Below are 16,634 nucleotides of genomic sequence, written 5' to 3'. Positions count from 1 at the left end.
CGGTGATAGAAAAGGTTTAAAAAACAACAACAACAATGTTATCATAATTAATGTCATATTTTAGCTTCTGTGGTCATTTTTTACAAGCTAAACACTGCAAGACTGTTTTACAGTTGAAGCAAGGATAAAATATCAACTCTAGTGATGAGACACTTGCTGTAATGACTTCCAACTCAGACGGGACTTAAACCCACAACCACTGGCTTAGGAGAACAGTGCCTTACCCATTATGCCAGTGGTGCTTACTCATGTTCTTATTTAAAACTGTTAGGTTTTTAATAGTCAATTATTTATTTTTGAGGAAAAAGTGAAGCTGTTTACTGTGTTCTTTGCATTACCAAGTCCAGCAAGAAATGTGCTGGTACTATCCAGAGCTGTCAGTATGGATTATCATGCTATATTGCAGAAAATCAATTTGATGCAACTGCTTTACCAACAGTATGTTAATCTTTTCCATTGCTGTTTTGTTGGCTGACTGAAGGAAGATATGCAGTGCATTTGAACCAAAGCAGATGTGTGCTGACAACTTAAATGTACAATCATGTTTGTGTTTTTTTCTTTCTTTCTTCCATCCTTTGTAATATCATATTAAATATTAAGGTAGCAGTTTATAATCAATGACTGATGACATAAGAAAAGGAAAAAAAACAGTATACAAAGATGCTCCAGGTAAGACTTGAACTCACAACCTCGGCATTGCTCAATAGATACTGTCTTATAAGTACCACGCACTGACCAATTGCGCCACTGGAGCACTTTGCAGCATTGATTGGTTATGCTAGATGTGGATTTTATTCAATACAATCAGTAGAGTCATAAGAATTGAAAAAGAAAATCATTTTTGGTGATGAATGATGAGCAACAAAGGAACATGCATGCCAGATGGCACTTGAATAAGCTGTCCACGGTGATAAAAAAAGGTTTAAAAAACAACAACAACAACAATGTTATCATAATTAATGTCATATTTTAGCTTCTGTGGTCATTTTTTACAAGCTAAACACTGCAAGACTGTTTTACAGTTGAAGCAAGGATAAAATATCAACTCTAGTGATGAGACACTTGCTGTAATTACTTCCACCCCATATTGGACTTGAACCCCCTGGCTTAGGAGGGCAGTAACTTATCCATTATGCCAGTGGTGCTTACTGATGTTCTTATTTAAGACTGATAGGTTTTTAATAGTCAATTATTTATTTTTGAGGAAAAAGTGAAGCTGTTTACTGTGTTCTTTGCATTACCAAGTCCAGCAAGAAATGTGCTGGTACTATCCAGAGCTGTCAGTATGGATTATCATGCTATATTGCAGAAAATCAATTTGATGCAACTGCTTTACCAACAGTATGTTAATCTTTTCCATTGCTGTTTTGTTGGCTGACTGAAGGAAGATATGCAGTGCATTTGAACCAAAGCAGATGTGTGCTGACAACTTAAATGCACAATCATGTTTGTGTTTTTTCTTTCTTTCTTCCAGCCTTTGTAATATCATATTAAATATTAAGGTAGCAGTTTATAATCAATGACTAATGACATAAGAAAAGGAAAAAAAACAGTATACAAAGATGCTCCAGGTAAGGCTTGAACTCACAACCTCGGCATTGCTCAACAGATACTGTCTTATAAGTAACGCGCGCTGACCAATTGCACCACTGGAGCACTTTGCTGCATTTGTTGGTTATGCTAGATGTGGATTTTATTCAATACAATCAGTACAGTCAGAAGAATTGAAAAAGAAAATCATTTTTGGTGATGAATGATGAGCAACAAAGGAACATGCATGCCAGATGGCACTTGAATAAGCTGTCCACGGTGATAGAAAAGGTTTAAAAAACAACAACAACAATGTTATCATAATTAATGTCATATTTTAGCTTCTGTGGTCATTTTTTACAAGCTAAACACTGCAAGACTGTTTTACAGTTGAAGCAAGGATAAAATATCAACTCTAGTGATGAGACACTTGCTGTAATGACTTCCAACTAAGACGGGACTTAAACCCACAACCACTGGCTTAGGAGAACAGTGCCTTACCCATTATGCCAGTGGTGCTTACTCATGTTCTTATTTAAAACTGTTAGGTTTTTAATAGTCAATTATTTATTTTTGAGGAAAAAGTGAAGCTGTTTACTGTGTTCTTTGCATTACCAAGTCCAGCAAGAAATGTGCTGGTACTATCCAGAGCTGTCAGTATAGATTATCATGCTATATTGCAGAAAATCAATTTGATGCAACTGCTTTACCAACAGTATGTTAATCTTTTCCATTGCTGTTTTGTTGGCTGACTGAAGGAAGATATGCAGTGCATTTGTACCAAAGCAGATGTGTGCTGACAACTTAAATGCACAATCATGTTTGTGTTTTTTCTTTCTTTCTTCCATCCTTTGTAATATCATATTAAATATTAAGGTAGCAGTTTATAATCAATGACTGATGACATAAGAAAAGGAAAAAAAACAGTATACAAAGATGCTCCAGGTAAGACTTGAACTCACAACCTCGGCATTGCTCAATAGATACTGTCTTATAAGTACCACGCGCTGACCAATTGCGCCACTGGAGCACTTTGCAGCATTGATTGGTTATGCTAGATGTGGATTTTATTCAATACAATCAGTACAGTCAGAAGAATTGAAAAAGAAAATCATTTTTGGTGATGAATGATGAGCAACAAAGGAACATGCATGCCAGATGGCACTTGAATAAGCTGTCCACGGTGATAAAAAACGGTTTAAAAAACAACAACAACAACAATGTTATCATAATTAATGTCATATTTTAGCTTCTGTGGTCATTTTTTACAAGCTAAACACTGCAAGACTGTTTTACAGTTGAAGCAAGGATAAAATATCAACTCTAGTGATGAGACACTTGCTGTAATTACTTCCACCCCATATTGGACTTGAACCCCCTGGCTTAGGAGGGCAGTAACTTATCCATTATGCCAGTGGTGCTTACTGATGTTCTTATTTAAGACTGATAGGTTTTTAATAGTCAATTATTTATTTTTGAGGAAAAAGTGAAGCTGTTTACTGTGTTCTTTGCATTACCAAGTCCAGCAAGAAATGTGCTGGTACTATCCAGAGCTGTCAGTATGGATTATCATGCTATATTGCAGAAAATCAATTTGATGCAACTGCTTTACCAACAGTATGTTAATCTTTTCCATTGCTGTTTTGTTGGCTGACTGAAGGAAGATATGCAGTGCATTTGAACCAAAGCAGATGTGTGCTGACAACTTAAATGCACAATCATGTTTGTGTTTTTTCTTTCTTTCTTCCAGCCTTTGTAATATCATATTAAATATTAAGGTAGCAGTTTATAATCAATGACTAATGACATAAGAAAAGGAAAAAAAACAGTATACAAAGATGCTCCAGGTAAGGCTTGAACTCACAACCTCGGCATTGCTCAACAGATACTGTCTTATAAGTAACGCGCGCTGACCAATTGCACCACTGGAGCACTTTGCTGCATTTATTGGTTATGCTAGATGTGGATTTTATTCAATACAATCAGTACAGTCAGAAGAATTGAAAAAGAAAATCATTTTTGGTGATGAATGATGAGCAACAAAGGAACATGCATGCCAGATGGCACTTGAATAAGCTGTCCACGGTGATAGAAAAGGTTTAAAAAACAACAACAACAATGTTATCATAATTAATGTCATATTTTAGCTTCTGTGGTCATTTTTTACAAGCTAAACACTGCAAGACTGTTTTACAGTTGAAGCAAGGATAAAATATCAACTCTAGTGATGAGACACTTGCTGTAATGACTTCCAACTAAGACGGGACTTAAACCCACAACCACTGGCTTAGGAGAACAGTGCCTTACCCATTATGCCAGTGGTGCTTACTCATGTTCTTATTTAAAACTGTTAGGTTTTTAATAGTCAATTATTTATTTTTGAGGAAAAAGTGAAGCTGTTTACTGTGTTCTTTGCATTACCAAGTCCAGCAAGAAATGTGCTGGTACTATCCAGAGCTGTCAGTATAGATTATCATGCTATATTGCAGAAAATCAATTTGATGCAACTGCTTTACCAACAGTATGTTAATCTTTTCCATTGCTGTTTTGTTGGCTGACTGAAGGAAGATATGCAGTGCATTTGTACCAAAGCAGATGTGTGCTGACAACTTAAATGTACAATCATGTTTGTGTTTTTTCTTTCTTTCTTCCATCCTTTGTAATATCATATTAAATATTAAGGTAGCAGTTTATAATCAATGACTGATGACATAAGAAAAGGAAAAAAAACAGTATACAAAGATGCTCCAGGTAAGACTTGAACTCACAACCTCGGCATTGCTCAATAGATACTGTCTTATAAGTACCACGCGCTGACCAATTGCGCCACTGGAGCACTTTGCAGCATTGATTGGTTATGCTAGATGTGGATTTTATTCAATACAATCAGTACAGTCAGAAGAATTGAAAAAGAAAATCATTTTTGGTGATGAATGATGAGCAACAAAGGAACATGCATGCCAGATGGCACTTGAATAAGCTGTCCACAGTGATAAAAAAAGGTTTAAAAAACAACAACAACAATGTTATCATAATTAATGTCATATTTTAGCTTCTGTGGTCATTTTTTACAAGCTAAACACTGCAAGACTGTTTTACAGTTGAAGCAAGGATAAAATATCAACTCTAGTGATGAGACACTTGCTGTAATTACTTCCACCCCATATGGGACTTGGACCCCCTGGCTTAGGAGGGCAGTGACTTATCCATTATGCCAGTGGTGCTTACTCATGTTCTTATTTAAGACTGATAGGTTTTTAATAGTCAATTATTTATTTTTGAGGAAAAAGTGAAGCTGTTTACTGTGTTCTTTGCATTACCAAGTCCAGCAAGAAATGTGCTGGTACTATCCAGAGCTGTCAGTATGGATTATCATGCTATATTGCAGAAAATCAATTTGATGCAACTGCTTTACCAACAGTATGTTAATCTTTTCCATTGCTGTTTTGTTGGCTGACTGAAGGAAGATATGCAGTGCATTTGAACCAAAGCAGATGTGTGCTGACAACTTAAATGCACAATCATGTTTGTGTTTTTTCTTTCTTTCTTCCATCCTTTGTAATATCATATTAAATATTACGGTAGCAGTTTATAATCAATGACCAATGACATAAGAAAAGGAAAAAAAACAGTATACAAAGATGCTCCTGGTAAGGCTTGAACTCACAACCTCGGCATTGCTCAACAGATACTGTCTTATAAGTAACGCGCGCTGACCAATTGCGCCACTGGAGCACTTTGCTGCATTAATTGGTTAGGCTAGATGTGGATTTTATTCAATACAATCAGTACAGTCAGAAGAATTGAAAAAGAAAATCATTTTTGGTGATGAATGATGAGCAACAAAGGAACATGCATGCCAGATGGCACTTGAATAAGCTGTCCACGGTGATAGAAAAGGTTTAAAAAAACAACAACAACAACAACAATGTTATCATAATTAATGTCATATTTTAGCTTCTGTGGTCATTTTTTACAAGCTAAACACTGCAAGACTGTTTTACAGTTGAAGCAAGGATAAAATATCAACTCTAGTGATGAGACACTTGCTGTAATGACTTCCAACTCAGACGGGACTTAAACCCACAACCACTGGCTTAGGAGAACAGTGCCTTACCCATTATGCCAGTGGTGCTTACTCATGTTCTTATTTAAAACTGTTAGGTTTTTAATAGTCAATTATTTATTTTTGAGGAAAAAGTGAAGCTGTTTACTGTGTTCTTTGCATTACCAAGTCCAGCAAGAAATGTGCTGGTACTATCCAGAGCTGTCAGTATGGATTATCATGCTATATTGCAGAAAATCAATTTGATGCAACTGCTTTACCAACAGTATGTTAATCTTTTCCATTGCTGTTTTGTTGGCTGACTGAAGGAAGATATGCAGTGCATTTGTACCAAAGCAGATGTGTGCTGACAACTTAAATGTACAATCATGTTTGTGTTTTTTCTTTCTTTCTTCCATCCTTTGTAATATCATATTAAATATTAAGGTAGCAGTTTATAATCAATGACTGATGACATAAGAAAAGGAAAAAAAACAGTATACAAAGATGCTCCAGGTAAGACTTGAACTCACAACCTCGGCATTGCTCAATAGATACTGTCTTATAAGTACCACGCGCTGACCAGTTGCGCCACTGGAGCACTTTGCAGCATTGATTGGTTATGCTAGATGTGGATTTTATTCAATACAATCAGTACAGTCAGAAGAATTGAAAAAGAAAATCATTTTTGGTGATGAATGATGAGCAACAAAGGAACATGCATGCCAGATGGCACTTGAATAAGCTGTCCACAGTGATAAAAAAAGGTTTAAAAAACAACAACAACAATGTTATCATAATTAATGTCATATTTTAGCTTCTGTGGTCATTTTTTACAAGCTAAACACTGCAAGACTGTTTTACAGTTGAAGCAAGGATAAAATATCAACTCTAGTGATGAGACACTTGCTGTAATGACTTCCACCCCATATGGGACTTGGACCCCCTGGCTTAGGAGGGCAGTGACTTATCCATTATGCCAGTGGTGCTTACTCATGTTCTTATTTAAGACTGATAGGTTTTTAATAGTCAATTATTTATTTTTGAGGAAAAAGTGAAGCTGTTTACTGTGTTCTTTGCATTACCAAGTCCAGCAAGAAATGTGCTGGTACTATCCAGAGCTGTCAGTATGGATTATCATGCTATATTGCAGAAAATCAATTTGATGCAACAGCTGTACCCACAGTATGTTAATCTTTTCCATTGCTGTTTTGTTGGCTGACTGAAGGAAGATATGCAGTGAATTTGTACCAAAGCAGATGTGTGCTGACAACTTAAATGTACAATCATGTTTGTGTTTTTTCTTTCTTTCTTCCATCCTTTGTAATATCATATTAAATATTAAGGTAGCAGTTTATAATCAATGACTGATGACATAAGAAAAGAAAAAAAAACAGTATACAAAGATGCTCCAGGTAAGACTTGAACTAACAACCTCGGCATTGCTCAATAGATACTGTCTTATAAGTACCACGCGCTGACCAATTGCGCCACTGGAGCACTTTGCAGCATTGTTTGGTTATGCTAGATGTGGATTTTATTCAATACAATCAGTACAGTCATAAGAATTGAAAAAGAAAATAATTTTTTTGTGATGAATGATGAGCAACAAAGGAACATGCATGCCAGATGGCACTTGAATAAGCTGTCCACGGTGATAAAAAAGGTTTAAAAAACAACAACAACAATGTTATCATAATTAATGTCATATTTTAGCTTCTGTGGTCATTTTTTACAAGCTAAACACTGCAAGACTGTTTTACAGTTGAAGCAAGGATAAAATATCAACTGTAGTGATGAGACACTTGCTGTAATTACTTCCACCCCATATGGGACTTGGACCCCCTGGCTTAGGAGGGCAGTGACTTATCCATTATGCCAGTGGTGCTTACTGATGTTCTTATTTAAGACTGATAGGTTTTTAATAGTCAATTATTTATTTTTGAGGAAAAAGTGAAGCTGTTTACTGTGTTCTTTGCATTACCAAGTCCAGCAAGAAATGTGCTGGTACTATCCAGAGCTGTCAGTATGGATTATCATGCTATATTGCAGAAAATCAATTTGATGCAACTGCTTTACCAACAGTATGTTAATCTTTTCCATTGCTGTTTTGTTGGCTGACTGAAGGAAGATATGCAGTGCATTTGTACCAAAGCAGATGTGTGCTGACAACTTAAATGTACTATCATGTTTGTGTTTTTTCTTTCTTTCTTCCATCCTTTGTAATATCATATTAAATATTAAGGTAGCAGTTTAAAATCAATGACTGATGACATAAGAAAAGGAAAAAAAACAGTATACAAAGATGCTCTAGGTAAGACTTGAACTCACAACCTCGGCATTGCTCAATAGATACTGTCTTATAAGTACCACGCGCTGACCAATTGCGCCACTGGAGCACATTGCAGCATTGATTGGTTATGCTAGATGTGGATTTTATTCAATACAATCAGTACAGTCATAAGAATTGAAAAAGAAAATCATTTTTGGTGATGAATGATGAGCAACAAAGGAACATGCATGCCAGATGGCACTTGAATAAGCTGTCCACGGTGATAAAAAAAGGTTTAAAAAACAACAACAACAACAACAATGTTATCATAATTAATGTCATATTTTAGCTTCTGTGGTCATTTTTTACAAGCTAAACACTGCAAGACTGTTTTACAGTTGAAGCAAGGATAAAATATCAACTCTAGTGATGAGACACTTGCTGTAATTACTTCCACCCCATATGGGACTTGGACCCCCTGGCTTAGGAGGGCAGTAACTTATCCATTATGCCAGTGGTGCTTACTGATGTTCTTATTTAAGACTGATAGGTTTTTAATAGTCAATTATTTTGTTTTGAGGAAAAAGTGAAGCTGTTTACTGTGTTCTTTGCATTACCAAGTCCAGCAAGAAATGTGCTGGTACTATCCAGAGCTGTCAGTATGGATTATCATGCTATATTGCAGAAAATCAATTTGATGCAACTGCTTTACCAACAGTATGTTAATCTTTTCCATTGCTGTTTTGTTGGCTGACTGAAGGAAGATATGCAGTGCATTTGAACCAAAGCAGATGTGTGCTGACAACTTAAATGCACAATCATGTTTGTGTTTTTTCTTTCTTTCTTCCATCCTTTGTAATATCATATTAAATATTAAGGTAGCAGTTTATAATCAATGACTAATGACATAAGAAAAGGAAAAAAAACGGTATACAAAGATGCTCCAGGTAAGGCTTGAAATCACAACCTCGGCATTGCTCAACAGATACTGTCTTATAAGTACCGCGCGCTGACCAATTGCGCCACTGGAGCACTTTGCTGCATTAATTGGTTATGCTAGATGTGGATTTTATTCAATACAATCAGTACAGTCAGAAGAATTGAAAAAGAAAATCATTTTTGGTGATGAATGATGAGCAACAAAGGAACATGCATGCCAGATGGCACTTGAATAAGCTGTCCACGGTGATAGAAAAGGTTTAAAAAAACAACAACAACAATGTTATCATAATTAATGTCATATTTTAGCTTCCGTGGTCATTTTTTACAAGCTAAACACTGCAAGACTGTTTTACAGTTGAAGCAAGGATAAAATATCAACTCTAGTGATGAGACACTTGCTGTAATGACTTCCAACTCAGACGGTACTTAAACCCACAACCACTGGCTTAGGAGAACAGTGCCTTACCCATTATGCCAGTGGTGCTTACTGATGTTCTTATTTAAAACTGTTAGGTTTTTAATAGTCAATTATTTATTTTTGAGGAAAAAGTGAAGCTGTTTACTGTGTTCTTTGCATTACCAAGTCCAGCAAGAAATGTGCTGGTACTATCCAGAGCTGTCAGTATAGATTATCATGCTATATTGCAGAAAATCAATTTGATGCAACTGCTTTACCAACAGTATGTTAATCTTTTCCATTGCTGTTTTGTTGGCTGACTGAAGGAAGATATGCAGTGCATTTGTACCAAAGCAGATGTGTGCTGACAACTTAAATGCACAATCATGTTTGTGTTTTTTCTTTCTTTCTTCCATCCTTTGTAATATCATATTAAATATTAAGGTAGCAGTTTATAATCAATGACTGATGACATAAGAAAAGGAAAAAAAACAGTATACAAAGATGCTCCAGGTAAGACTTGAACTCACAACCTCGGCATTGCTCAATAGATACTGTCTTATAAGTACCACGCACTGACCAATTGCGCCACTGGAGAACTTTGCAGCATTGGTTGGTTATGCTAGATGTGGATTTTATTCAATACAATCAGTACAGTCATAAGAATTGAAAAAGAAAATCATTTTTGGTGATGAATGATGAGCAACAAAGGAACATGCATGCCAGATGGCACTTGAATAAGCTGTCCACGGTGATAAAAAAGGTTTAAAAAACAACAACAACAACAACAATGTTATCATAATTAATGTCATATTTTAGCTTCTGTGGTCATTTTTTACAAGCTAAACACTGCAAGACTGTTTTACAGTTGAAGCAAGGATAAAATATCAACTCTAGTGATGAGACACTTGCTGTAATTACTTCCACCCCATATGGGACTTGGACCCCCTGGCTTAGGAGGGCAGTAACTTATCCATTATGCCAGTGGTGCTTACTGATGTTCTTATTTAAGACTGATAGGTTTTTAATAGTCAATTATTTATTTTTGAGGAAAAAGTGAAGCTGTTTACTGTGTTCTTTGCATTACCAAGTCCAGCAAGAAATGTGCTGGTACTATCCAGAGCTGTCAGTATGGATTATCATGCTATATTGCAGAAAATCAATTTGATGCAACTGCTTTACCAACAGTATGTTAATCTTTTCCATTGCTGTTTTGTTGGCTGACTGAAGGAAGATATGCAGTGCATTTGTACCAAAGCAGATGTGTGCTGACAACTTAAATGTACAATCATGTTTGTGTTTTTTCTTTCTTTCTTCCATCCTTTGTAATATCATATTAAATATTAAGGTAGCAGTTTATAATCAATGACTGATGACATAAGAAAAGGAAAAAAAAACAGTATACAAAGATGCTCCAGGTAAGACTTGAACTCACAACCTCGGCATTGCTCAATAGATACTGTCTTATAAGTACCACGCGCTGACCAATTGCGCCACTGGAACACTTTGCAGCATTGATTGGTTATGCTAGATGTGGATTTTATTCAATACAATCAGTACAGTCAGAAGAATTGAAAAAGAAAATCATTTTTGGTGATGAATGATGAGCAACAAAGGAACATGCATGCCAGATGGCACTTGAATAAGCTGTCCACGGTGATAAAAAAGGTTTAAAAAACAACAACAACAATGTTATCATAATTAATGTCATATTTTAGCTTCTGTGGTCATTTTTTACAAGCTAAACACTGCAAGACTGTTTTACAGTTGAAGCAAGGATAAAATATCAACTCTAGTGATGAGACACTTGCTGTAATGACTTCCACCCCATATGGGACTTGGACCCCCTGGCTTAGGAGGGCAGTGACTTATCCATTATGCCAGTGGTGCTTACTGATGTTCTTATTTAAGACTGATAGGTTTTTAATAGTCAATTATTTTGTTTTGAGGAAAAAGTGAAGCTGTTTACTGTGTTCTTTGCATTACCAAGTCCAGCAAGAAATGTGCTGGTACTATCCAGAGCTGTCAGTATGGATTATCATGCTATATTGCAGAAAATCAATTTGATGCAACTGCTTTACCAACAGTATGTTAATCTTTTCCATTGCTGTTTTGTTGGCTGACTGAAGGAAGATATGCAGTGCATTTGAACCAAAACAGATGTGTGCTGACAACTTAAATGCACAATCATGTTTGTGTTTTTTCTTTCTTTCTTCCATCCTTTGTAATATCATATTAAATATTAAGGTAGCAGTTTATAATCAATGACTAATGACATAAGAAAAGGAAAAAAAACAGTATACAAAGATGCTCCAGGTAAGGCTTGAACTCACAACCTCGGCATTGCTCAACAGATACTGTCTTATAAGTAACGCGCGCTGACCAATTGCGCAACTGGAGCATTTTGCTGCATTAATTGGTTAGGCTAGATGTGGATTTTATTCAATACAATCAGTACAGTCAGAAGAATTGAAAAAGAAAATCATTTTTGGTGATGAATGATGAGCAACAAAGGAACATGCATGCCAGATGGCACTTGAATAAGCTGTCCACGGTGATAGAAAAGGTTTAAAAAACAACAACAACAATGTTATCATAATTAATGTCATATTTTAGCTTCTGTGGTCATTTTTTACAAGCTAAACACTGCAAGACTGTTTTACAGTTGAAGCAAGGATAAAATATCAACTCTAGTGATGAGACACTTGCTGTAATGACTTCCAACTCAGACAGGACTTAAACCCACAACCACTGGCTTAGGAGAACAGTGCCTTACCCATTATGCCAGTGGTGCTTACTCATGTTCTTATTTAAAACTGTTAGGTTTTTAATAGTCAATTATTTATTTTTGAGGAAAAAGTGAAGCTGTTTACTGTGTTCTTTGCATTACCAAGTCCAGCAAGAAATGTGCTGGTACTATCCAGAGCTGTCAGTATGGATTATCATGCTATATTGCAGAAAATCAATTTGATGCAACTGCTTTACCAACAGTATGTTAATGTTTTCCATTGCTGTTTTGTTGGCTGACTGAAGGAAGATATGCAGTGCATTTGTACCAAAGCAGATGTGTGCTGACAACTTAAATGTACAATCATGTTTGTGTTTTTTCTTTCTTTCTTCCATCCTTTGTAATATCATATTAAATATTAAGGTAGCAGTTTATAATCAATGACTGATGACATAAGAAAAGGAAAAAAAACAGTATACAAAGATGCTCCAGGTAAGACTTGAACTCACAACCTCGGCATTGCTCAATAGATACTGTCTTATAAGTACCACGCGCTGACCAATTGCGCCACTGGAGCACTTTGCAGCATTGATTGGTTATGCTAGATGTGGATTTTATTCAATACAATCAGTACAGTCATAAGAATTGAAAAAGAAAATCATTTTTGGTGATGAATGATGAGCAACAAAGGAACATGCATGCCAGATGGCACTTGAATAAGCTGTCCACGGTGATAAAAAAGGTTTAAAAAACAACAACAACAATGTTATCATAATTAATGTCATATTTTAGCTTCTGTGGTCATTTTTTACAAGCTAAACACTGCAAGACTGTTTTACAGTTGAAGCAAGGATAAAATATCAACTCTAGTGATGAGACACTTGCTGTAATTACTTCCACCCCATATGGGACTTGGACCCCCTGGCTTAGGAGGGCAGTGACTTATCCATTATGCCAGTGGTGCTTACTCATGTTCTTATTTAAGACTGATAGGTTTTTAATAGTCAATTATTTATTTTTGAGGAAAAAGTGAATCTGTTTACTGTGTTCTTTGCATTACCTAGTCCAGCAAGAAATGTGCTGGTACTATCCAGAGCTGTCAGTATGGATTATCATGCTATATTGCAGAAAATCAATTTGATGCAACTGCTTTACCCACAGTATGTTAATCTTTTCCATTGCTGTTTTGTTGGCTGACTGAAGGAAGATATGCAGTGAATTTGTACCAAAGCTGATGTGTGCTGACAACTTAAATGTACAATCATGTTTGTGTTTTTTCTTTCTTCCATCCTTTGTAATATCATATTAAATATTAAGGTAGCAGTTTATAATCAATGACTGATGACATAAGAAAAGGAAAAAAAACAGTATACAAAGACGCTCCAGGTAAGACTTGAACTCACAACCTCGGCATTGCTCAATAGATACTGTCTTATAAGTACCACGCGCTGACCAATTGCGCCACTGGAGCACTTTGCAGCATTGATTGGTTATGCTAGATGTGGATTTTATTCAATACAATCAGTACAGTCATAAGAATTGAAAAAGAAAATAATTTTTGGTGATGAATGATGAGCAACAAAGGAACATGCATGCCAGATGGCACTTGAATAAGCTGTCCACGGTGATAAAAAAGGTTTAAAAAACAACAACAACAATGTTATCATAATTAATGTCATATTTTAGTTTCTGTGGTCATTTTTTACAAGCTAAACACTGCAAGACTGTTTTACAGTTGAAGCAAGGATAAAATATCAACTGTAGTGATGAGACACTTGCTGTAATTGCTTACACCCCATATGGGACTTGGACCCCCTGGCTTAGGAGGGCAGTGACTTATCCATTATGCCAGTGGTGCTTACTGATGTTCTTATTTAAGACTGATAGGTTTTTAATAGTCAATTATTTATTTTTGAGGAAAAAGTGAAGCTGTTTACTGTGTTCTTTGCATTACCAAGTCCAGCAAGAAATGTGCTGGTACTATCCAGAGCTGTCAGTATGGATTATCATGCTATATTGCAGAAAATCAATTTGATGCAACTGCTTTACCAACAGTATGTTAATCTTTTCCATTGCTGTTTTGTTGGCTGACTGAAGGAAGATATGCAGTGCATTTGTACCAAAGCAGATGTGTGCTGACAACTTAAATGTACAATCATGTTTGTGTTTTTTCTTTCTTTCTTCCATCCTTTGTAATATCATATTAAATATTAAGGTAGCAGTTTATAATCAATGACTGATGACATAAGAAAAGGAAAAAAAAAAGTATACAAAGATGCTTCAGGTAAGACTTGAACTCACAACCTCGGCATTGCTCAATAGATACTGTCTTATAAGTACCACGCGCTGAACAATTGCACCACTGGAGCACTTTGCAGCATTGATTGGTTATGCTAGATGTGGATTTTATTCAATACAATCAGTACAGTCATAAGAATTGAAAAAGAAAATCATTTTTGGTGATGAATGATGAGCAACAAAGGAACATGCATGCCAGATGGCACTTGAATAAGCTGTCCACGGTGATAAAAAAAGGTTTAAAAAACAACAACAACAACAACAATGTTATCATAATTAATGTCATATTTTAGCTTCTGTGGTCATTTTTTACAAGCTAAACACTGCAAGACTGTTTTACAGTTGAAGCAAGGATAAAATATCAACTCTAGTGATGAGACACTTGCTGTAATGACTTCCAACTCAGACGGGACTTAAACCCACAACCACTGGCTTAGGAGAACAGTGCCTTACCCATTATGCCAGTGGTGCTTACTCATGTTCTTATCTAAAACTGTTAGGTTTTTAATAGTCAATTATTTATTTTTGAGGAAAAAGTAAAGCTGTTTACTGTGTTCTTTGCATTACCAAGTCCAGCAAGAAATGTGCTGGTACTATCCAGAGCTGTCAGTATGGATTATCATGCTATATTGCAGAAAATCAATTTGATGCAACTGCTTTACCACAAGTATGATAATCTTTTCCATTGCTGTTTTGTTGGCTGACTGAAGGAAGATATGCAGTGCATTTGTACCAAAGCAGATGTGTGCTGACAACTTAAATGTACAATCATGTTTGTGTTTTTTCTTTCTTTCTTCCATCCTTTGTAATATCATATTAAATATTAAGGTAGCAGTTTATAATCAATGACTGATGACATAAGAAAAGGAAAAAAAACAGTATACAAAGATGCTCCAGGTAAGACTTGAACTCACAACCTCGGAATTGCTCAATAGATACTGTCTTATAAGTACCACGCGCTGACCAATTGCGCCACTGGAGCACTTTGCAGCATTGATTGGTTATGCTAGATGTGGATTTTATTCAATACAATCAGCACAGTCAGAAGAATTGAAAAAGAAAATCATTTTTGGTGATGAATGATGAGCAACAAAGGAACATGCATGCCAGATGGCACTTGAATAAGCTGTCCACGGTGATAAAAAAGGTTTAAAAAACAACAACAACAATGTTATCATAATTAATGTCATATTTTAGCTTCTGTGGTCATTTTTTACAAGCTAAACACTGCAAGACTGTTTTACAGTTGAAGCAAGGATAAAATATCAACTCTAGTGATGAGACACTTGCTGTAATTACTTCCACCCCATATGGGACTTGGACCCCCTGGCTTAGGAGGGCAGTGACTTATCCATTATGCCAGTGGTGCTTACTGATGTTCTTATTTAAGACTGATAGGTTTTTAATAGTCAGTTATTTATTTTTGAGGAAAAAGTGAGCTGTTTACTGTGTTCTTTGCATTACCAAGTCCAGCAAGAAATGTGCTGGTACTATCCAGAGCTGTCAGTATGGATTATCATGCTATATTGCAGAAAATCAATTTGATGCAACTGCTTTACCAACAGTATGTTAATCTTTTCCATTGCTGTTTTGTTGGCTGACTGAAGGAAGATATGCAGTGAATTTGTACCAAAGCAGATGTGTGCTGACAACTTAAATGTACAATCATGTTTGTGTTTTTTCTTTCTTTCTTCCATCCTTTGTAATATCATATTAAATATTAAGGTAGCAGTTTATAATCAATGACTGATGACATAAGAAAAGGAAAAAAAACAGTATACAAAGATGCTCCAGGTAAGACTTGAACTCACAACCTCGGCATTGCTCAATAGATACTGTCTTATAAGTACCACGCGCTGACCAATTGCGCCACTGGAGCACTTTGCAGCATTAATTGGTTATGCTAGATGTGGATTTTATTCAATACAATCAGTACAGTCATAAGAATTGAAAAAGAAAATCATTTTTGGTGATGAATGATGAGCAACAAAGGAACATGCATGCCAGATGGCACTTGAATAAGCTGTCCACGGTGATAAAAAAGGTTTAAAAAAACAACAACAACAATGTTATCATAATTAATGTCATATTTTAGCTTCTGTGGTCATTTTTTACAAGCTAAACACTGCAAGACTGTTTTACAGTTGAAGCAAGGATAAAATATCAACTCTAGTGATGAGACACTTGCTGTAATTACTTGCACCCCATATGGGACTTGGACCCCCTGGCTTAGGAGGGCAGTGACTTATCCATTATGCCAGTGGTGCTTACTGATGTTCTTATTTAAGACTGATAGGTTTTTAATAGTCAATTATTTATTTTTGAGGAAAAAGTGAAGCTGTTTACTGTGTTCTTTGCATTACCAAGTCCAGCAAGAAATGTGCTGGTACTATCCAGAGCTGTCAGTATGGATTATCATGCT

The 16,634-nt window shown here is 35.9% G+C and overlaps 5 non-coding genes across 5 annotated transcripts; all 5 read right to left on the bottom strand.

The window, feature by feature from the left end:
- Nucleotides 1-2,467: 2,467 nt before the first annotated feature.
- On the bottom strand, nt 2,468-2,560 carry TRNAI-UAU (transfer RNA isoleucine (anticodon UAU)). The gene is given in 2 exon segments: nt 2,468-2,503; nt 2,523-2,560. It is a non-coding gene; the product is annotated as a tRNA-Ile (tRNA).
- Nucleotides 2,561-4,273: 1,713 nt separating this feature from the next.
- On the bottom strand, nt 4,274-4,366 carry TRNAI-UAU (transfer RNA isoleucine (anticodon UAU)). The gene is given in 2 exon segments: nt 4,274-4,309; nt 4,329-4,366. It is a non-coding gene; the product is annotated as a tRNA-Ile (tRNA).
- Nucleotides 4,367-12,398: 8,032 nt separating this feature from the next.
- On the bottom strand, nt 12,399-12,491 carry TRNAI-UAU (transfer RNA isoleucine (anticodon UAU)). Its single transcript is given in 2 exon segments — nt 12,399-12,434; nt 12,454-12,491. It is a non-coding gene; the product is annotated as a tRNA-Ile (tRNA).
- Nucleotides 12,492-13,292: 801 nt separating this feature from the next.
- Nucleotides 13,293-13,385, bottom strand: TRNAI-UAU (transfer RNA isoleucine (anticodon UAU)). Its single transcript is given in 2 exon segments — nt 13,293-13,328; nt 13,348-13,385. It is a non-coding gene; the product is annotated as a tRNA-Ile (tRNA).
- Nucleotides 13,386-15,998: 2,613 nt separating this feature from the next.
- Nucleotides 15,999-16,091, bottom strand: TRNAI-UAU (transfer RNA isoleucine (anticodon UAU)). The gene is given in 2 exon segments: nt 15,999-16,034; nt 16,054-16,091. It is a non-coding gene; the product is annotated as a tRNA-Ile (tRNA).
- Between the last annotated feature and the right edge of the window lie 543 nt (nt 16,092-16,634).

Source organism: Pseudophryne corroboree, chromosome 4, assembly GCF_028390025.1.
Source record: "Pseudophryne corroboree isolate aPseCor3 chromosome 4, aPseCor3.hap2, whole genome shotgun sequence".
Classification (NCBI taxonomy): domain Eukaryota; kingdom Metazoa; phylum Chordata; class Amphibia; order Anura; family Myobatrachidae; genus Pseudophryne; species Pseudophryne corroboree.
This window is presented reverse-complemented; position numbering and strand designations above follow the sequence as displayed.